General features: G+C 35.5%; 1 long non-coding RNA gene and 1 pseudogene across 1 annotated transcript in view; one reads left to right on the top strand and one right to left on the bottom strand.

Annotated features, from left to right (window-relative positions):
* LOC123284397 (centromere-associated protein E-like) overlaps positions 1-23,535 on the top strand; it is an 84,479-nt pseudogene that overhangs the window by 31,729 nt on the left and 29,215 nt on the right.
* The window catches only part of LOC123284396 (uncharacterized), a 55,089-nt gene continuing 35,904 nt past the window's right edge, over positions 4,351-23,535 (bottom strand). The window contains exons 2-4 of the long non-coding RNA XR_011501187.1: positions 6,687-6,842; positions 5,881-6,054; positions 4,351-4,842 (exon numbers count right to left, since the gene is read on the bottom strand). This is a non-coding gene — a long non-coding RNA (uncharacterized lncRNA). The remainder of the gene's footprint in view (positions 4,843-5,880; positions 6,055-6,686; positions 6,843-23,535) is intronic.

Genomic DNA, 23,535 nt, shown 5'->3' with positions numbered 1-23,535 from the left:
ATTTTACCTTTTTTAATATTCTCATATTGACAAAATGCAAAATGTCATGAAAAAAACAGTGGACTTCAGTCAGTAAAACTGGATTTTATTGAGAGGAGGTGGTCTGGCGTCGTGGTTAAGAACAGGTTCTCTGGGGCCAGACTCCATGGATTTAAGCCCCAGTTTTGCTGCTCCCGACCTCACTGCGGATTCAAGCCTGGCACGCATTATTGACAAGGCCTTAAGCAAGCACCGAATTTCATAGGGCTTCCTTCCTGCGCGTCTCCACCCCTGAGGTTAGATCAGGTGCTTGCCAAGGCCCCTTCGAACTCCAAAATTTCATCTAAGTTTTTGTGTATTTCTTATTATAAATAATATGACGTAAAATTAACTTCGGGCATAAGTGTAGCAGTAATTTCTCTAATTTTTTATTACGTCATTTATATGTTCAATTAGTAAAAACTGAAGCTCACTGAATTGTCACACTCAAAAAGATTACAAAATAACAGAATGTATGACTTGAATCTCACATCTGGATTTTTTTTTCTTTTTTAACCACAGTCAAAGGGGAAAATAATCCTATTCTCTTCAGTTTTTCTTGGACATAAATTGAAATTCTAGGTTCTGTAAGGTAACATAAAAGATTAAGTAATAAAAACTTATTCTTTTCAAAGACAGTTTTACAATATCCATTCCATTTTAAACTGAAAATATTGTAAGTTTATGTGTATGCAGTAAAATATGTTCCAAAACATATATTTTGGGGAAAAGTTTAACCAAAAAAGAGTAAAAGTCAAATTATGGCTTTAGGACCTATGTCATTGCTCTGGTTTGCCAAAGGGTTTCACCAAAAATCACCAAAGCTGTGGATAATTCTCAAGTGGGAATATCATAATATAGGATGTTTAAATAGTGATTTTAGAGGGAGAAATAAGGTCAGTATCATCAAGCTCAGGGAACAAGAGAAATTTCAGTCCTGCTGCTTAAGAAAACAATGCAGATTTCAGCTCTAAGTTTCAGCAGGTGAAATGAAATACTTAAGTTCTTAAGACAAAAACTTGATTTATTTAATTTTATAATTTTCACAACTTGGAGATTTTTGTCTTAAGAACTTAAGTATTTCATTTCACCTGCGGAAAATTACAGCTGAAATCTACATTGTTTTCTTAAGCAGCAACAGATTAACTTTTGATCGTATTGTACACTTTATGCTCAGCATCTTAAACAATATGTTATTGGAAGGTTACACTCAGATCTTTACAAAAGTTGCTTCATCTTTTTCTGTTTATGAGAACCAATACTTCAAATGAAGTGCTATTTCAAATGAGAAGTGGGAGAATTTTTCCTTCTAAATCTTTATTTTCTAAATATTTTCCAAAATTAAGAATGATCATTTAGTTCTTTCTTTTTGGTAAATGTGCTTTTCTTGCACAAAAATTAGAAATAGGCAGCTTTCTTGCACGAAAGTTAGAAACAGAGAAGAAGAGGTAAAAGATGAAGCCAGTTTAAATTACAACCTATACAAATGTCTAAAACTTTGCCAAACAATTGGGCAGCCACTCACCACATGTGGCAGCTGGGCACTTGAATTGGGGCCAGTCTGAATTGACTTCAGTATGAAAAAAGAATGTAAAATATTTCATTTTTTTTATATTGATTACATGAAGAAATGACAATATTTTGGATATATTAGGTTAAATAAAATGTATTATTAAAATTAATTCTACCTGTTTTATTTTTTAATGTGGCTACTAGTAAATTTTAAATTACAAATTTGGCTCACATTATATTTCTGTTGGATGATACTGCCCTAAAATAAGAACGTCAACACTAGTCTGAAATCTGAAACTAGTTTAGGATGGAAACAGCCAGTCGCTTGCATTCTACTAGAATTTGCTTTTACTCTTTAAGGACTCATCTGATTATTAAGATTAAATAATTCTAAGGAAAAATATGTTTATCTTAGGAAATTGTAGTTTACTTGTTTTGAACACAAAAGTTTATGGTACTGAGATAGTTAATGCTATAGCTATTTTGATAGAAAGGAAACTTTAATAGAAATACTTATATCTTTAAGTATTCTTTATACTTTTAGACAGTTGGACAATGTAAAGCGATAACATCATCTTTCCAATATTCCCTGTGGAATAAACCAACAGGGTAGATAGTTGGTAATGCTGTGCATACCTCTGTAGCTTTGGTGAGCACCACATGGAACCAGCCTAATCCAAACCTGCATTCCAGATCACAACGCATTAACAAGCACGCCAGTGTAAAGCTAAATGGCTAATTCATGGGAAGAAAAAATCTTACGGGGTAAATACATTTATGCATTTAACTTACCCAAAACAAAAATCTATTCAGAGAATGTTTTTTAAAAGTTTGATTACAGTTCATCTCCTCCAAGTGATGCCTACTAATGTACTTTTGATGTTATTGTAACTTTATTAACAGATGATGTAACTGTTATTTGGGTTATGCTGAGGTTTTCTTCTTTGTTTTGTGGGGTTTTGGGATTTTTCGTTTGGTTAGTTGGGTTTGGTCTTTTGGGAGAGTTTTTGTATTTTTAAATAATGAGGTGCTCTGCTGCAGTAGCTTGAACAGTTATCTCTCAGCCCTTCTTACTGTGTTAGGTGATTCTGAAGCAGTGAATGAATGCTGTCTTTTTTTTTTTTTTGCTCTGTTTAACTATTGGTTTGCTCTGTTGCCTGTTCACATGCTCTTACAGATGCAACTAATTCATGAAATTTCCAACTTAAATAAAGAATTTAGTTAAGCATGCAGAAGTGTATAATCAAGATCTTGAGGTGAGCTTTTATGTTGATATTTCTGTTGATAAGGGACTAGAGCTATAAAATATACATCATATGTAATTGAACATGATTTCAGAAAAGAGAAGGAATTATATTTAAGTATCAACTTTTAAATTTTACTGTCTAAACTATTAAATGTAAATTCTTTTTAATCCCTTAGAATTTAGATCCAATTAAATTGTGTTTCACTCTCCTTTGATTCTTTTAGAATGAACTAAGTTCAAAAGTAGAGCTGCTTAGAGAAAAGGAAGACCAGATTAAAAAGCTACAGAAATACATAGACACTCAAAAATCAGAAAATGTGAACATGGACTTGTCATACTCATCGGTAAAAATCAGGTTTATTTTGTTGTGTAATCATGTTGGCATTTATAGTGTACCATCACCATCATCATAGCAAATGCTTACGTTGAGCCTACTGTGTGCCGAGCATTGTTGTAGTTGTTTTACATTTAGTATTTTATTTAATCCTATCAGTAACCCTATGGGAAAGGGACTGTTGGTATCATTGCCATTCTACAGATAAAGAATCGCTCAGAGAGTTGAGGACATCATTCTTTGAGTGCATGTAAGTAAGTTAGGAGTGAGCTTCCATTAAAAACCAGTAATTCAAAAAACATTTTAATTTTTTTCAATTGTTTTATACAAATGCATGAAGAAGTATGTAGTTGATCTCAGCCAAGATATCAGATCTTGGCATTAAGTAACATTTGAATCTCATGGTGAAATTGTTAAATTTTTTTATTTGCTTTCAATCCACCTGATTACTTCAAGAAAGTATCTGTTTGATTCTAGTTTTTAACACCCTTTTTTAAAAGGCAACAGTTTCTAGCTAGAATTTTTTTCTTTTTTTAAAGATTGGCACTTGAGCTCACATCTGTTGCCACTCGTCGTCATCATTTTTTTTTTCTTCTTCTTCTCCCCAAAGCCCCCCAGTACATAGTTGTATGTTCTAGTTGTGGGTCCTTCTGTCTGTGGCATGTGTGATGCTGCCTCAGCATGGCCTGATGAGTGATGCCATGTCCGCACCCAGGGTCCGAACCAGCAAAACCCCGGGCCACTGAAGTGGAGCTCGTGAACTTAACCACTCGGCCACGGGGCTGTCCACTAGCTAGAATTTTTTTAATCTTAGTTTCTGTTGTTCTTTTGTTTTCATTTGAACTTGTCAGAGTACTTTTTGTTACCTTCTATTAATCACAAATGATTCTTTTTAAAAGTGTTGTTACTGTTTGGAGGCCCTGGGAAGAAAGGTACTTTCATATAATCTTCGAGTGTCTACTGACAGAGTGGCAAGCAGAATTGCCCACTTTTTAAAAGTTGTTCTTTATTTCTTTCTCTTTATTCATTCATTCATTCATTCATGCATTAATGTTTTCCCAAGGACATATGGTTGAATTCATGTCAGCTAAAGTCATGTTAAAATGCTACTTCTCTTTAAAAATGACACAGTGGATCTTTTTATGTATTTATCAGTTATATTTTCTCTTCTGTGAGTTGCCTGTTCGTATCTTTTCTCTCTTTTTCTTTTGGATTGTTTGTCTTTTTTTTTTCAGTTTGTGATTTAATATTCTTAATTTTAACTATTAATTGCTCACCTGTCATGTTTTGGAGAGAATAATTTAAAAATACGTAGGAAACTTTAACAGGCTAGCTGAGCAACAATTGTGTTAATCTTTTTTAAACAATAACAGATTTCTTAAATTACAGTACTTCTATATATATAGTGCTTTTATAATTTGGAAAAAGATAACCAGAATTTTTAAAAATATTTTTATTTTCGAAAATGTCATTTCTTTTCATCTATCCTAAAAAAAATTTGGTGATTAACGTATTTTCACCATTTTTGATTTGTTAGGAATGACATCTGTGTGTGTGTTCTCTAAAGTCTTTTCCAACTCTAAGAAAGTTAGCTTTCAGGAAATCCTTTTTGTTGTGTGTATAGGAAAACATTCAAGACCTCAAACAGATGAAACAGACTCTGTTCGATGCTGAGGCTGTAGCCCTCGATGCCAAGAGAGAAGCAGCCTGTCTCAGGAGTGAAAATCTGGAGCTGAAAGAGAAAATGGTAAGTGATTTTTGTTATATTTATAATAAAGCAGTTGTAATGATCACTACATTTTTGTGAATTTGTATTGTTTCTCTCATAGAAAGAACTTGCAAGTGCATGCAAGCAAATGGAAAATGATATTCAGTTATATCAAAGGCAGTTGGAGGCAAAGAAGAAAATGCAAGTTGATCTGGAGAAAGAATTACAATCTTCTTTTAATGAAATAGCAAAACTCACCTGCCTTATAGATGGAAAAGTTCCAAAAGGTATTTTATAATTTCAGACTTACCTCTTTGCAAATCCAACTGCCTAAAGGATTTTGCACCTCCATTCCAATGATTAAAAGTCCATTGTTCTCTGATGTTTGTAAGTAGCCTAATATTAAATTTCAATATCATTTGGTGTCAGTATTTATAAGTGTTTCCATGGACTTCAAATTATAAAGGTTTAAGAATTATTTTTCAAATGAATTGGACCCGATCTTGAAAAAGGCGATTCAAGAACTTTTAACAATTGGATTACCTGTTGACCAACACTGGTTCTTTCTTTAATAAATTTTATATAATCTGATTAAGTAATCTAAGTTTGTATGTAATTTAAATTGTCCCAATAACTGCAAACTGTTTAATTTACCAAAAATATCCTAGATTTGCTCTGTAATTTGGAATCAGGAAGAAAGATTACTGATCTCCAGAAAGAACTGAATAAAGAAGTTGAAGAAAATGAAGCTTTGCATAAAGAAGTTAATTTGCTCTCAGAGTTGAAATCTTTACCCTCAGAAGTAGAAATGCTAAGGAAAGAGGTAAATATGTTTTTAAGCAAATAACTCTTACTTTGAAATAAAAACCCTTGCAATATTGCCTTAAATATTTTGCCATAGTTTGTTTTAAAGTAACAGTGAAGAGACTGTAAACATTTGACCCTGCTTGTTAGGAACATTTTCAAAGAATATGTAACAGTATACTTAGTAATGAGATCCATGTAGGGGCCATTTCTATAGTCCTCAGATGTAGTGCTTTTCAACAGAGATTGATGGCCCACCCTTAGTCTTTATCTTTTTTGGTGCTGTTGCTGTGGTCATATCACTATGTTGAATAAAGGAGAGTAAGGAGGTAAAGAGGGTGGCATTGATGAAGTTTTAGAGGTTGACGTAAATATTGCAGCCTAGTGAGCAATTCCGGAAACCTTCTGCCAGCCTTTCCTTTTTCTGCCTTTCTGAAAGAAATAAAAAGGACAAGAATTTGAGTACTTACTACATGGTGAGCATCATGCTAAACAACTTTAGCAACGTTATTTAGTCATCCTAAAAACTCTTTAAAGTACATGCTGTTTTTTAGCCCAACACATAGTTATGGATCTAAAAGCTGAGTTACACAGACCTGCCTCCTACCCTGAGCCTGTGGTTACAAGAGCTCTACTGTCTCGCTCCCTCTCCTTTGTCTCAACTTTGGCTCTCCTCTCTTTTTCCCACTTCCTTCTCCTTTATCTTTCACAATGATTAAACTATTTATAAGCTGGATATTGTTGGTTTAAATTAATTACTTAAATAATAGTTTAAATTTAAGTTATTTAAAATTTAAATTATTCATGGATTAAGTTTTTGGAAATCTGAGCTGCATTCAAAGCCTTTAGAAAGAAAATAATAAGTCAAATTCTAAGAAAAACCATAAGATGCCTGAAACACCATAAAGTTAGAAAACACTTTAGAATGATAGATAAGGAAATAAAGACATCCTAATTAAGTGTTTCTTCTCCACTCAATCCTTACTAGAACCCAAACAAAACTTTGATGGTAAAGTTAAGCAGGATAATATATTGTTATAAAGATGTGACAATAAAAATATTACCTTTCCTCAGTCAAATCTGTGCTTAATTTCAATGTCTTTTTTCTTTTTTGCAGATAAAGCTTTTCTTTTCCTGATAACTGCTGTAGTGGATCTTATATTGCTAACATAGCTAAATTTTATTTCTTTTCCGTAGATAAATGACAAATCTGAAGAGCTCTATAAAATAACATCAGAAAAAGACAAATTGTTTTCTGAAGTAGTTCATAAAGAGAGTAGAATTCAAGATTTACTTGAAGAAGTTGGGAAAACTAAAAGTGACCTAGCAGCTAGCCAGTTGAATTATAAAAGAACTGATCAAGAATTCCAAGATTTTAAAAATCAACATGTTGAAACTGAGCAAAAGTATAAGATGGTCCTTGAGGAGAATGCAAGAATGAGTCAGAACATAGGAAATCTCTCTAAAGAAGCTCAAACACTTGGTTTAAGCTTGGATGCTTTGAACATGGAGGTTGGTACAACACACCCTCTATGGAAATGGTCTTTAGTTTTCTGGGGTTTGGCTTCTATATAGATGCCACAGAATGCTCTGCTTCTCACAGTAACTTTTTCTTATTTTAAAGCTTTCTTACAAAACCCAGGAACTTCAGCAGAAAACAGCTGAGAGTCAAGAAAGGTTAAATGAAGTGAAAGAGCTGAAGCAACAATTAGAAAGTAGAGATTCTAGGCTGCAAACTGTCGAAAGGGAGAAAGCACTGATTACTGAGAAACTTCAACAAACCTTAGCAGAAGTAAGAACCTTAACCCAAGAAAAAGATGGCCTGAAACAGCTCCAAGAGAGCCTGCAGATTGAGAGGGACCAGCTCAGAAGTGACATTCAGGACACCGTGACCATGGTGAGGCTTTGACAGAGTAAACTGAAAACTCAGAGCCTCTTCAAGACGTTCAGGAGCCATCAGTTATTATTTATGATCAAGCAGTAACTATAAAGTTATTTTCATTGTTTCACATTATTCTAATTGAAATTGTGTTCCCTTTCTCTGACAAAGAACATAGATACCCAAGAACAATTACGAAATGCTCTTGAGTCTTTAAAACAACACCAAGAAACAGTTAACACACTGAAAATGAAAATTTCTGAGGAAACTTCCAGGAATTTGCGTATAGAGGAAAACATAGGAGAAAATTCGGATGAATTTCAGGAAAAGGTAAAGGGTATTTCTGTTCGAGTTTTCATATACTATATGTGAGCTTTCTCCTTAACTTCAGACACTTAAGTACATAATGGTGACCTCAATCTTATTGATTATTCACAGTGAATAACTAACAACAGTTTACAAGATTAGCCCTAGTGTCTTTGAAATAACTTCAGATATAACTGCTTACAATCAGTTGGAAAAGGAAAAGGCAAAAATGTTAGTTCAAACTTTGAGCTGATATTTTCCGAGGCCTGGTGTATTTTAAACATCTTTAAAAGCCCCTCTGAATTCTAAGAATGTAAGAAAGATTGAGTGCTTATTATTACTTATGGGTAAAATATTTGTTTTATATCAGATTTTGTGTACTAGTTGAGAGTTCACTATCGATGTGTGTGTCGTGTTCATGTCTGTTTCTAGAGCTGTGCTGTGCTTAAATCTCAGCTTATTCTAGGCAGCATGGTTCGTTTTGTCCTGAAACCTGGGGAGAAGAGCTGCTTTGTTATTTAATTATATACAAGAAAGGCTAGGATGCTAATGATGATTTTTTAAAAGGGAGGTATATTAGTCTGCCATCACAAAATATCATAGACTAAGTAGCTTAAACAACAGAAATTTACTTTTTCCCAGTTGTAGAAGCTAGAGGTCCAAGGTTAAGGAGCTAGAAAATTCAGTTTCTTGTGAGCCCTCTTCCTATCATGCAGATGGCACCTCTCCTCACATGGCCCTTCTGTGTGTGAGCCGAGAGAGCTCTGGTTCTCTTCTGCTTCTGGAGTGGACACCAGTTCTATGGGGTTAGGGCCCCAGCCATATGATCTCATTTAACCCTAATTACTCTCCTTAAAGGCCCTCTCTCCAAATACAGTCATTTTGGGGCTTAGAGCTTCAACATGTGGATTTTGGGAGGACATAATTCAGTCCATAACGGGATTGCCTGTAATTTTATATAACTGATTTATTTACAATGCATTTCTACTTTTCAAAAATGCCTTTTATATGTCAGAATTTTTTATACTATTTTTCATTGTTATTATACTTAATACTATTTAATCCAGAATAATTACTACTGGGAATTTAAAACGTTCACCAATAGGAGAATGGTGAAATAATCTTTCATACATCCATAGCTTGGAGTAGTAGTCATTCATATATATATATATATATATATATATATATATATATGTATAAATTTATTTTTGTTTGTTTTGTATCTTTAATTGTGGTAAAATATACATAGCATAAAATTTACCATCTTTATCATTTTTAAGCAAACAGTTCAGTAGTGTTAGGTACGTTCACGTTGTTGTGCCACCAATCTCCAGAATTCTTTTTATCTTGTGAAGCTGAAACTCTATACCCACTAAACAATTCCTCATTCCCTCCCTCCTCTAGCCCCTAGCAACCACTTTTCCACTTTCTATCTCTCTTAATTTGGCTACTCTAGGTACCTCACATAAGCGGAATCATGCAGTATGTTGTCTTTTTTTGACTGGCTTATTTCATTTAGCATAGCGTCCTCAAGGTTCCTCTATGTTGCAGCATACATCAGAAATTCCTTCCTTTTTAGGGCTGAATAATATTCCATTGTATGTATATACTACATTTTGTTTAACCATTCACCCATTAATGGGCACTGAAGATTGCTTTCACCTTTTTGCTGTTGGGAATAATGCTGCTATGAACATGGTGTACAAATATCTCTCTGAGTCCCTGCTTTCAATTCTTTTGGATGTCAGATTTACTGGATCATGTTTTTTATCTTTTGAGGAACTGTCATACTGTTTTCCATCATGGCTGTACCATTTTACATTCCCACCAGCAGTGCATAAGGGTTCCAATTTCTCCAAGTTCTCACCAACACGTATTATTTTCTCCTTTTTTCACAGTAGCTATCCTAATAAGTGTGAGATGATATCTCATTGTGGTTTTTATTTGCATTTCCCTAATGACTAGTAATGTTGAGCATCTTTTCATGTGCTTGTAGGCTATTTGTATATCTTTACAGAAATGTCTGTTCAAGTCTTTACTCATTTTTAAATTGGATTGTTTGGTTTTTGTTGTTGAATTTTAGACATTCTTTATATAGTCTGGATATTAACCCTTTATCAATTGTGTGACTTGCATATATTTTCTCCCATTCCTAGGTTGCCTTTTCACTCTGTTGATTGTGTCCTTTGGTGCACAGAAATTTGTAGTTTTTATGTAGTCCAGTTTATCTCTTTTTGCTTTTGTTGTCTGTGCTTTTGGTGTCATATCCAAGAAATCATTGGCAAGATCCACTTTATGAAGTTTTTCTCCCATGTTTTCTTCTAAGCATCTTACAGTTTTAGTTCTTATGGTTAGGTCTTTGATCTACTTTGAGTTAACTTTTTTATATGATGTAAAGTAAGGGCCCAACTTCTTTCTTCTGCATGAGATATCCAGTTTTCCCAACACCATTTGTTGAAGATACCATCCTTTATGATTGAATGGTCTTGACATCCTTGTTAAAGATCATTTGACCATATGCAAAGGTTTATTTCTGGGCTCTGTTTTCTATTTCATTGGTCTATATATCTGTCTTTATGCCAGTACTGAGCTGTTTTGATTACTATAACTTTGTAGTAAGTTTTGAAATCAGGGTGTGTGAGACCCTCAGCTCTGTTCTTTTTTCAAGATTGTTTTGCCTGTTTGGAGTCCCTTGAGATTCCATATGAATTTCAGGGTGGATTTTTCTATTTCTGCAAAACACTATTAGGATTTTATAGGGATTGCATTAAATTTGTAGATCGCTTTGGGTAGCATTGACTTCTTAACAATATTAAGTCTTCCAATCTGTGAACATGAGACGTCTTTCCATTTATTTGTGTCTTTAATGTATTTCAGATACATTTTGTAGTTTTCATTGTACAAGCCTTTGCCATCTTGGTTAAGTTTATTCCTTAATATTTTATTCTTTTTGATGCTTTTGTAAATGGATTGTTTTCTCTATTTCCTTTTTTAATTGTTTATTGTTAATGTATAGAAATGTAATAGAGTTTTGTATAGTCATGGAATTTCTTTAAAGTAGACATCATCTACAATTGGAAAATTTCCAGGATACATTATTAAATAAAAACAGATACATACTAAAGAACAATTCAGTAAGATCCAACTTATGTAAAGAAACCTCTATATACCTTTATATACTATTACTCTATATAATGAGCTTCTTTTTTCCCATTTACTCTGGGGTACAATATTCCTGCCTTGGAAAAGGAGCTTTCTCTTCCTCTCTCCCTATGCTTCAGTCATTCTTTCCTAGAAAGCATTTTCACTTGCTCTGTATCTTGTATTCTCAGTTTATCTATATTTTGGGTCAACTATGGGCCAAAGGCACTTGACCTTGATTTAAAATTTATGACTTCCACTTTTATAAGGGGAAAGGTTTTTCAATAGTTTTTTGAAAATAAATGCACAGTCAGTAGCCGCTTTTAAACAAATGCAAAATGCAGTCACAGGGCCCCATGAGAAGGAGCAGTAGAGGCGGAGTGAGGGAAAAGGAGAGTTACACTCACCGGACCAGCCAGTCTGTGGTATTAAGTTCATGCTGGAATCATCTGTGTTGATAAAAGGGTCTAACTGGAAATTCTCCTGGGCCATTCTGTTCATCAGGGTTTCTGAAATCTGGGATGCAATGCTGAGGTGAGCTTGGTCTTGTGAAATCGTGTTCATGCTGGAATCACCCATGAGGATAAAGCAGTGGGTCTAGGGATTTCCAGATAAATCTGTTTATCAGAGCACCAGAGGGCAGCCTATGATAGCCTAGTAGGTCTATCATGAAGCCTCTAGGAGTGCCCGTTTTCAATCCTGCTTGATGTGTCTCTCTCTGGAAATGAGTTTCTCTAGTGTGTCTCAACAGAAATTTTAAACTTTGTGATTAGTAGGCTTATTCTCATATAAAGGACACAATTTTTTCCTTATTTAATAATTAGACCTATTAGATTTGCTCATAACCATGGTAGCTGGAATACTTTCTAGGCTGAGTTCAGTTTTGCACTTTGTCTCAATCTGCTTTGTTTTGTGTACATTTCCATATTTAGGAGTAAAGATGCAAGATTCTGAATTATAGTAGCTGACTGACTAATCCCAAAGACTCTGTGTTCCTGCCTTAATTTCTCCTGTAGTTGTAGTTAGCTCTCTGCTCATCCTTGTAGAAGCTCATGCAGATTGCCAAAAAGAAGGGGCTAACCAAATGAAATATGGTTTGTCTGTATCCACTCTAGAGAATTGAGCAACTGCTAAAAATTATAATTTGGAGATTATGTAACAGCATGGGAAAATGCATATCATCTAATCTAAGTGGGAAAGAAAAACTAAAAAGGATCTTATATGTAAAGTAGTCATAATTGCAATGTTAAAAAAATTCTTTTAATAGAAGAAACTCTGGAAGGAAATATTCCCAAATTCTAATAGTGGTTGTGTGAAGTTGGTGTCATTGGATGATTTTTTTTCTTGTTCTTTTTTTTCTAATTAAATATAGATTATTACAAAAACTTTTTAAACATCTGTGACCAATATTCAGCTGAGTGTTTTTACTGGGCTAGTATAGGATTATATGGTGATACCCTAATTTCATACTGGTAACATCAATCTTTGTCTCCTTTTACCAAGGAGTCCATGTATCAGGTTACCTTTGGTTAAGACTTATTTATGGATAAATGGATTTATATAACATGCTTTTCTTAAGCAGTATATGAAAAATATGAAAAGGTGAATTATGCTACTATAATATGAAATATGTTTCTAACAAAACTCTTTTGCCCTCTTATCTATAATAAAACTCTGAAAATAAAGATTTGTTAGTAGTAGGGCATAAGTTATGGTTTCCAGCTTTTGAAGGAAAGAAATAAAGAGGGAGAGTTTAAGCTGGCTTACTCCTTCATAAAGTCAGGTTAACCCATCGTACATGAAGATAGTTGTGAATTATCTATAGCTGTCCACATAGCTCTTACCAGTGAACAGGCACAAGAGCACGAGCTCTGGAACCAGACCACTTGGATTCAAAGCCTGATAACTTCTCTGAGTGACCTTGGGCAAGTGACCTACCCTCTCTGGGATTCAGTTTCCTTGCCTGTCAAACGGAGATAGTAATAGTGCCTACCTTGTAAGGTTATGGGGAAGATTAAATGTGTCACTGTGTGAAAATAGTGCCTGGTACATAATAAGTAATAGAAGTTTGGCTATTTTTATTATTAAAACTGTTACTAAGAAATTCTTCTCTAATGTATTAATATTTTAGATGGTTGGCATAGATAAAAAGCAGAGTTTGGAAGCCAAAAAAACCCAAGTGCTAATTGCAGATGTTGATAATGAGCTAACTGAACAACAGAGAAAGATATTTTCTTTAATACAGGAGAAAACAGCACTGCGACAAATGTTAGAGAGGGTTACTGCAGAAAAGGAGCAACTGAAGACTGACCTGAGGGACAGTATTGGAATGGTGAGGTTCAGCAATGTGTTTTTGTCTTTGTATGTTTTAGATTTTTACAACTTTATTGAGGTATAATTTACATGCAATAAATGTATCTGATGTGAGTGTCCAGTGTGATGACTTTTGACAAATGTCTCTACTTGTGTTCTCTCCACCCCAGCAAGTTCCCTCCCACCTCCACCCAGGCAATCCTGATCTCATCCTCTGCCCCACATAGTCACTGTCCTGATGTTTTCCACCTCAGCTCACTGTCTCTTCTAGAACTTCACACAAATAGAATCACACTGCATGTGCTCTTTTGTCTCACTTCTTTCTACACTCCTTTTTACTGCTTGGTAGTCTTCCAGTGTATGAATAGGCCACAATTTGTTTAGTCTTTCTCCTATATTGATGGAAATTTGAGTTATCTCTACTATTTGGGTATTTTGAATAAAGCTGCTATAAACATTCTCATACAAATGTTTTTATGAACATATATTTTTTATTTCTCTAGAGTATGGATCTAAGTGAAATAGCTGGGTCATAGGGAGATGTATGTTTAGCTTGGTAAGAATTTACTAGGCTGATTTCCAAAGTATAGTTGCACCGTTTTACATTCTCATCAGCACATTAAGAGAATTCTGATGGCTCCACATCCCCACCAACACTTCATATTATTGGTGTTTTTAATTTTAGCCATTTCTATTGGGTGTAACCTTGTTTTGATTTGCCTTTCCCTAATGACTAAAGATGTTGAGCATCTTTTTATGTGCTTATTGTGTATCTTTCTATAAACTGTTCTCTCAGTGATGTGTTGTATAGATTTCAATGTACAGATCTTGGACATATTTTGTTAATTGGTTCCTAAGTGTTTCTATTTTATTTATGCTGTTGTAATTTTTCTTAAATTTCATGTTTAATTGTTGTTAATGTTTGCCAATATTTTCAAACCTACTTTAGTTTTTGTTTCTATATGTGGGGGCAATCTAATGTGTAATAGATTGAAATTAATATTTTCAGAAGTTTGCTATGGATCACAGTAGACCCTGACCTTTTGTGTAATTTTCCATGTTTCTTAGGATTGTCTGTTTGGTCAAAGAGCTGAATGTAAATAAGAGTACAGACAAAAGTTGTATTTTCTTCTCGGTATCTGTCTTGTAATGTTTTTTGGTCTTGATACTTGAGAATGTCACTCTTTAAGCATAATAACTAAGATTAGTCCAATTCATGCTAGCAAAGGATGGCTGCTGTTTTGAGCTTGCTCAAAATCAAAGCCATCCCAGCATATGAAAAGCCTATAACCTGCAGTCTCATCGCCTATCGATGAAAGCTTAGAAACAGTCTCTTTTGGCTTCAGGGTAGAAAACAAGCAAACCTCTTATGATGGAATACTAAATCCAGTTCTAATTCTCGTGGTAGGAATGTAAGTTGAGCAATAAAGAAACAGCATAAGAAAGCAGATTCTTGGCATTTACATGATCAAAATAGACTCACTTTCTTTTTAAGTTAGTCTTTTCCAATATAGTTTGCCATGATTTCTCCATTTTCAGGCTGAGGTAAATGCTGATTTTTACCTGATTTCCTAAATGTAAGCTAGTGTCATTTAATCTCAACTTTTTAAAAATTCTAGACCATTGAAAACCAGGAAGAATTAAGAATTCTTAGAGGTGAACTTAAAAAGCAACAAGAGATAGTTGCACAAGAAAAGAACTGTACCATAAAGAAAGAGAAAGAGCTTTCTAGGACCTGTGAGAAACTGGCAGAAGTTGAAGAAAAGCTAAAGGAAAAGGTGAATTTTTAAAGTTATCTTCCTGGCCATATTTCCTGACTAAACTTTTTTTTTTTGGTGATAAATTTTGGTTCTAATAGACCTAAATTCCAGAAATAGAATGTACCTCCCAAATGAACAGCTCTCAATGCTAATATTTTGGACAGTTTGAACTCACACTAGGATCTTAGCTAACCTCTTTTGTGTGTATTATATTATCCTAGAGTCTTTCAATGAGAGGGGGCCTTGGTTCATCTAAACTACTCATGATGTATTCATTCATTCATCAAATATTTATTGAGCATTACCGTGGGCCAGGCACTGTTCTGGGCACTTGATATACATTAGTCAGTAAAACAAAGCTCCTGCCCTTATATAGAGCTATATTAGTCATTCTCTAAACTCTAAGATTTGTCACTATTACCATCTCTTAGATGTTTGCAAGTTCCTGAATTATTTCTTTTTTAGAAGTAAGGTGCTGTTGTAATATAATTGTGTAAGAGCTAAGACTGTTAGAACAATTGTACTGCTCTAGTAATTCTAAAATGGACCCACTGATATCTTTCTGTTTATCCTAAGAACAGTGCTACATGCATTATAAATAGCATAGTGTTTCCATTGTGCTTCTGTGGAATGTTTTTTTCCTAATATATGTTCTCTTAATTCTCATCCCTTTCACTATAACCTAATTGAATTTACTAAAACCTCCTGTCTATTTCATACTCCTCCCAAAGAGGTGATATCAATAGGCTTATGTAAAAGTTAATGCCTCAGTGTTTGTGTGGGCCATCCCCTAAAGACCTTATTGGAACTAAAAATAAATTATCCAAAAAGGTTTTAAGAGATGAGGAATTACAGTTTATTTGCCAGGTACATCTATATATTTAGTCAGTCTCTTTTCTTTTTAAATTTTTCGCATTTTTACTTTGCCTCCTTGATTAACCAAGTGACACTATGTTAGTTTCTTAGGACTTCTGTGTCAAATTATCATAAACTTGCTGGCATAAAAATAATGGAAATTTATTCTGTCACATTTCTAGATTCTCGAATTCCAAAATCATGGTGTCGGAGGACCATGCTTCTTCTGAAGGCTCTAGAGAAGAGTCCTTCCTTGCCTCGTGCTATCCTTGGCTCCCTCTGTCCTCGATAGTCCTTGTTCTGTAGCTGCATCACTTCAATCTCTGTCTCCATCTTCACAGGATCTTCTCTGTGTCTCTGTGCGTCCTTTCCCGTCTCTTATGAGGACATTCTCATTGGATTTAGGGCCCAACCCTAGTCCAGTAGGGTATCTTCTCAATCCTTAACTAATTACATCTGCAAAAACCCTCTTTCCAAATCGGATCACATTGAGGTTCTGGGTAGACTTAAATTTTGGGTGGGACCCTCTTCAGCCCAGTACAGACACTATGCCTAGAAGCTGCTTTACTTTCAGTGCTGCTTGTCTGTTTCCACTAGGGTAGTGTGCAGAGCTGTGATAATGATTCTCTCAGTTTGGCAAAGTACATTTTACATAAGAATTTTAAGATAATATGGCAAAATGGTAATAATAAAAACTTTATTTCTTAAGAGCCAACAACTCCAAGAAAAACAGCAACAACTTCTTAGTGTACAAGAAGAGATGAGTAAGATGCAGGAAAAGATGAATGACGTGGAGAATATAAAGAATGAATTAAGGAACCGAGAATTAACGTTGGAAAGTATGAAAATGGAGAGGCTAGAGTTGGCTCAGAAACTCCGTGAAAATTATGAGGACATAAAATCCATAACCAAAGAAAGAAATGATCTACAGAAATTACAAGAGTCCTTTGAAGTAGAGAGAGAGAAACTTAAAGAATACATAAGAAGAATTGAAGTTAAGGTCAGTTAGACCCTTTTCTTCATCTGTTGTGTTTCCTTAAAACTGAGCCAATTGGGAAGGGGGGCAGTGTTGAGATGATGTTGTTAAAATATTCTTTAAACTTCACATGCTAATAAAGGGTCTGGAAACAAAAGAAGAACTAAAAATTGCTCACATGCATCTAAAAGAACACCAAGAAACTATTGATGAACTAAGAAGAAATGTTTCTGAGAAGACAGCTCAAATAATAAATATTCAGAAGAACCTGGAAAAATCCAGTACTGAATTAGAAGAAGAGGTTTGTCTTTTCTTCCTTTCTTTCTCCTTTGAAGGAAAGATAAGCAGTAAGTAGTGACTGAAGTCTGGTTCATTGATTTACTGGATATTATTTGTTGAGTATCTGCTGTGGCAGACACATCCCTGGGTTATACAAGTAAAATGGCAACAAGGTGGACAAAATCTCTGTGATCATGGAGCTTACTCTGTAGTGGAAAGAGGTAACTGATAAATAAGCAACCAACTGAATGAGATCACTTGAGATGATGACAAATACTATGGAGAAAATGAAACACTGGGATAACTGGACCAACCTGTTAAAAGCCTATGTGCCAGGCATTGAGACTATGGCTCTGAATAAGACATTGTTCTTTCTCCCCTAGTAAAAAAAATCCTTCAATTTCAGTATGTTAAATGCAGAAATATGACATGCAAACTTATGTGGTATCACTAATGATCATGGGAAAGGGGAACCAATCTATGCATAAAAAAATTGAGAAGTAGCATTGGAGCTCATTTGAGAATGAGAACCAGTCATTTATTGGTATATAATCTGTTCAACTATGACTTTTTTTCTCCTGTAGCATTTGGAAACTAGTATAGAAAAATGGAGAAGCATGGAACTGACCGAATTAACAATTTGTTGGGAAAGTGCAAGGATTAGTTCACTTTGGATGTAAGCTGGAGAAAAAGAAAACTATGACAATATGACTGGCAGAACAGTCATGAGTAGCTTTAGTAGGAATCAAAGGAAAATGAATAAATAGGAGTTTGTAATTGTAATAGGCCATGAGGGTTCAAGATCACTTTCATTGCTCTGGAAAGAAAAGTTATGATAATACTCTCCAGATAATAACTTTGGTATTTTATGAATCTCAAAAGATCCCAGTGCTTCATGAGGAACAGGAGCTACTTCTTAATGTGGAAGAAGTCAGTGATACTCAGGAAACGATGGATGAACTGGAGCTAGTGAAAGATGAGTCCAAAACCAAGGATTCAACAACACTGGCAAGCACGGAAACGGAAAGGCTCAGGCTGACTGAGAAACTCGTCAAAAGTCCTGAAGAAATAAAATCTCTAACTGAGGAAAGAGATAACCTTAAAATGGTAAAAGAAGCTCTTCAAGTTGAACAGGAACAGCTGAAAGAAGACTTTAGAGAAGCTTTGGCTAAAGTAAGTTTCATCCTTTCCTCCTATTTAAGTGTTTTATAAGAATCAAGTCTTTGGGAAAGGGGGCATTTGTGTTATAGTTATGTTACTACCAATTTTGTTTAAATGTCTCTTAATTATGAAGTGATTGGAAACAAAGCAACTAAAAATTGCTCATAAATGCTAAGAAACTATTGAAACTGAGAGAAAATGTTTCAGAGAAGACAGCTATTTTCTTAAATATTCAAAAATTTTTTGGAAAAAGCAAGGCTAAATTATAGGAAAGGATAAAGCGAACAAAGCTATTTTCAACCCTTCTTTAAATCTATTCCTCCACATCTCGTAAAGCGCTACCTTCTTCCTCAAGGCTTCAGTCAGAAGTCTGGCTGTCATCCCTACTAGTGTCCGTTCCTCCTTGCTCACTCTCTAATCCAAGACCAAACCTTGTTGATTTTAAGGTGTGTTTGTGTGAAATCCTCTTTCCTCTCCACATGGCCAACACCCGAATCTGAGCCACTATTCTTTCTTTCCCTGGCTTTCTGCAATCTCCTCCTAACTGGTTCCCCACATTCATTCTTATTCTTCTCCAATTCATTCCCCATTCGGAACCCAAGTGATCTTTTCTTCTTAAAGCCGTTTAATAGCTTATTGTTACTCTTGAAACGAAGACCAGAATCCCTCATATGGCCTGTGAGGCCCTGGATCACAGACCTGGCTGGTCTCTGGCCTTATTTCAGCTCCCTCTCCTCCTGCTCAGATTCCTGCAACTCCAGTCTACTGCTCTTCCTCATCTCATGGCTTTCACATGTTCTGGTCTCCCTACGTGCAGTATTTCCATACCCTCCTTTGCCTAACCATGGCTCTCATCCTTCAGATCTCAGCTGAAGATTTCCATCCCCTAGGAAGTCCTTCCTCACCACTCACAGTGGGTTAGGTTTGTTCTTAATACCCTGGGAGAACCCAGCACATCTGTTTGGTAAGATTTGGCATAATGTCTTTCTCCCTAAAGTATAAGTCTCAAAAAAGCAGAGATCGTATAAGTCTCATTTACTATTTTATCTCCAGCCTCTAGTAGGGTACTGATAACACAGTGAGCCCTCAATAAATAAATGTTAAATATCTGAATGATGGAAGAGTAGAAAGATTGCTCTATAAATGAGCCATTGAATCCTGACTTAATTGTTTTAGAAAATATCCTGATTTCTTTTCCTCTAAAATAAAATAAAGTATCTTTGGATATCAATTGTGTTGTGATTCTCTTAAGATCCAAGAGGCTCAAGACAAACAAGAAGAGTCCTGCAATATGAAAGAAGAAGACAATGAGACTAAGAAAATAGTGAGTGAGATGGAGCAATTGAAGGAGCAACTCCAAGCCCGAGAGTCAGCACTACTAAGAACAGAGGTGGAAAAGCTCAGGTGGTCTGAGAGACTTCAGGACAGTCGCGATGACATGAACTCTGTAGCCAAGGAGAGAGATGACCAACAGAGGCTGCAAGAAGTTATTCTGTCAGAAAGTGACCAACTCAAAGGAAACAGAGAAATAATGGCTAAAGTAAGTCTCACCCTTTTCCCCATGTGTGTGGTTTTTAAATAGTTTGGGAGCAAATATTTTCCTAAAAACTAAACCTTTGGAAAAAGGAGTTAAAATGTCGTGGTTATAGTGTTTCTATACATTTCTTACAATTTCCTTTAATAATAAAGCACCTAGAAAGTGAAGAGGAACTTGGATTTGCTCGTGGTCACCTGAAAGAACAGGAGGAAACTATTGCTAAGCTGAGAGAGAATCTTTCAGAGAGAGGAACCGAACTGTCGACCTCTCAAAAGGAATTAGAAACAACCAATGAAGAATTACAGAAAAAGGTAAATTGGGGGTGAAGGAACAGTGGGAGAAAACCTGAGGAAGGTACCTAACTGAATTGCACAGGTTACTGTGTACATTCTCAATTGTTGTGGAAAGCATCCTGGGTTTTTTCCTTTAAAAAAAATATATATATATATGCATACAGAGGCCAGCCTGGTGGTTCAGCGGTTATGTTCTGTGGCATGTGTCCCACATATAAAGTAGAGGAAGATGGGCATGGATGTTAGCTCAGGGCCAGTGTTCCTCAGCAAAAAGAGGAGGATTGGTGGCAGATGTTAGCTCAGGGCTAATCTACCCCCCAAAAAAAATATATATATTATATACACACAGACACACACACACACACACACACACACACATAAACACACATGTTTTATGTATGTGTGTATTTTGGCTACTTAACTTATTTTATCATTATTTTAAGATCCAAGAGTTTCATGAGGAACAGGAACAGTTTATTAGCATCGAAGAAAACAGTGAGACTCAGGAAAAAATGAGTGAACTGGAACAATTAAAGGAGCAACTCAAAGCTGAAGAGTTGTCCCTACGAAGTATAGAAGGCGAGAGGCTTGAGTTGACTGAGAGACTTCAGGAAAGTCAAGAAGAAATAAAAGTTATAATGAAGGAAAGGGATGAACTGAAAAGGGTACAAGAGGCCCTTCAAATGGAGAGAGACCAACTCAAAGAAAACATTAAAGAAATTGTAGCTGAAGTAAGTTTCCTTCTTCTAACGTTTTTTGGATATAAAAATGGGGTTAAGGTGCTGACAAAGATGTTCACTATTAAGTTTTACTAATTTTCTTCTGATGATAAAGGGACAAAAAATGAAAGAGGAACTGAAAATTACTTATGTTCTTCTGAAGGAGTACCAAGAAACCATTAGTACAAGGAATATTTCAGAGAAGACAGATCAAGGAGCAAATATTCAGAGAGATTTAGAAAATTCAGATGCTGAATTACAGGAAAAGGTAGGTCTTGTTTTGTTAAGTTGGGGAATGATGTCTGATTGTAGTGTACCTCAGATCCCTGTGGAAGAAAACAGTACATACAGTGGACTAAAATGTAAAAGTGATTACCTTTTTTTTTTTTTTCTTAAAGATTGGCACCTGAGCTAACATCTATTGTCAATCTTCTTTCCTTTTTTTTTCCCTCCTCCTTCTCCCCAAAGCCCCCCAGTACACCGTTGTATATTCTAGTTGTAGTAGGTCCTTCTGGTTGTGCTCTGTGGGACGCCACCTCAGCATGGCTTGGTGAGTGGTGCCATGTCTGGGCCCAGGATCCCAACTGCTGCAACCCTGGGCTGCCGAAGCAGAGCATGCAAACTTACCCACTCAGCCATGGGGGCGGCCTCAAAAGTGATTACCTTAATGTAGTAACAATTGTCTTTTTCCTAAAGATCTCTGCCTGTGTCCTAACTTGTTTTATGATTTTCTCAGATTCAAGAACTTCAGGAAGAAGAATATCAGCTTCTTAAGATGAAAGTTGTCAGTGAGATTCAGGAAAAAATGTGTGAAATGGAATACTTGAAGAAGCAATCTGAGGCTCAAAAGTCAACTCTGGAAAATATAGAAATGGAGAACGTAAGGTTAACTCAGAGACTCCAAGAAAACCTTGAAGAAATGAGATGTGTTACAAAAGAAAGAGATGACCTTAGGAGTGTGGAGGAGACCCTCAAAGTAGAGAGAGACCAGCTCAAGGAAAACCTCAGAGAGACCATAACCAGAGTGAGTTACCATCTTTCCCCATATAGTAAATAGGACATTTTGTCCTACAAGAGCCGTGGGCAGTAGGGTTGGTGGGAGTGTAAAATTGGTCCAACGTTGGGGAAAGCTGGAGGGGGCACATTTGGTAATATCTTCCAAATATTTCTGTGAGTTTATTCGTTGACCCAAAAAGTACAGTTGTAGCTATTTATCCTGCACACATTAGCACAATTGTCAAGGATATTTGTAGAAGGATAGTCATGGCAGCAAGTTGCAATAACAAAATAAAGCTAACAAAAAAATAGGAAAAATTCTAACTGTGCATTAGTAGCAACCTAATTAAATAGTGCAGCACATTTGGACCGTAGAATCCGGGAACAGATAGAGGGTGCGGTGCAGCACGGCACTGATCTGGCAGCATCCTGTTGGGGACAAGGGTGAGTTGTAGAGTGGTGTATTTAGCATGTATTGACTCCTAAAAGTAACTTAGAGGATAAGGACTGGGAGGAGTAGGGAGGGAGGGTAATCTTCTTACCCTGTAGCTTTCTACATACTGTTTGAATTGTATTACTCTGAATGTACTGTTTTTCTGTCTCTAAAATAAAGGACCTGGAAAAACAAGAAGAACTCAAAATTGCTCACATGCATCTGAAAGAACACCAAGAAACTATTGATAAACTCAGAGAAGTTGTTTCAGAGAAGACAGATGAAATATTAAATATGCAAATACATTTAGAAAACACAAATACTGCCTTAAAAGCACAGGTATTTTTTTAAAGTTGTTATCTGAGTAGCTGAGAGTTTGAATCAGGTCTTTTGTGTAAAGAAACAAGATATGAGTTAGCCTAAAATTGGAGACAAGTAAAGATTTGCCTATTAATTTAGAAACTATTATTTAGCTTTTTATCAAATCTATCTATATCATAATTTATTGTATGCTTATCTCAAGATCCAAGAACTTCAGGAGAAAGAACATCAACTTCTTAAGGCAAAAAATGATCTCAAGGAAAATATGCATCAAACAGAGCAATTGAAGAAGCAATTAGAGGCCCAGAATTCAACTCTGGAAACTATAGAAACAGAGAAGTTCAAATTGACTCAGAAACATCTTGAGAACCTTGAAGAAATAAAACTTGTTGCTAAGGAAAGAGATGGCCTCAGAAGAGTGGAGGAAACCCTCAGAACGGAGCGAGAGCAGCTCAGGGAAAGCCTGCGAGAGACGGAAGCTACAGTAAGCAATACTCCTTCCCTCCCTCGTGAGGAAGCGTGGGCTTTGCTGACAGCAGTGAGCCCTGCTTTCACATGATGGTGCTGCTGGTGTGAGTGAACTGATAGAAACTTTTAGGCACGTAACTTGGTATTGTTCTTGAAAATTGTAAATTCTGTAAGCAATATTTTCTTCATAGACTTTATCCTACATGTATACTTAATCAATTGTTAAGATAAAGAAATATATATATATACATACACATATATACACCACAGTGTTGTTCATTGTAGCAATTTGTAATAAAAAATGGGATACAATCTGAATGTCCATCAGAAGGAAACTGGGTAAACAAGAGCAATATGTCAGAATACTATGCAACACCTAATAAAAAAATGGAATAGATTTGACCGTCCTAATATGGAAAGCCCAGAATGACTCTTAGGAGGAAAAGCAAGCTGTAGAATAGTGCACATATAACATG

This window comes from Equus asinus, unplaced genomic scaffold (assembly GCF_041296235.1).
Source record: "Equus asinus isolate D_3611 breed Donkey unplaced genomic scaffold, EquAss-T2T_v2 contig_618, whole genome shotgun sequence".
NCBI classification, from domain to species: Eukaryota; Metazoa; Chordata; class Mammalia; order Perissodactyla; family Equidae; genus Equus; species Equus asinus.
Note: the sequence above shows the minus strand (reverse complement) of the source record. Positions and strands in the feature narration are given on the sequence as shown.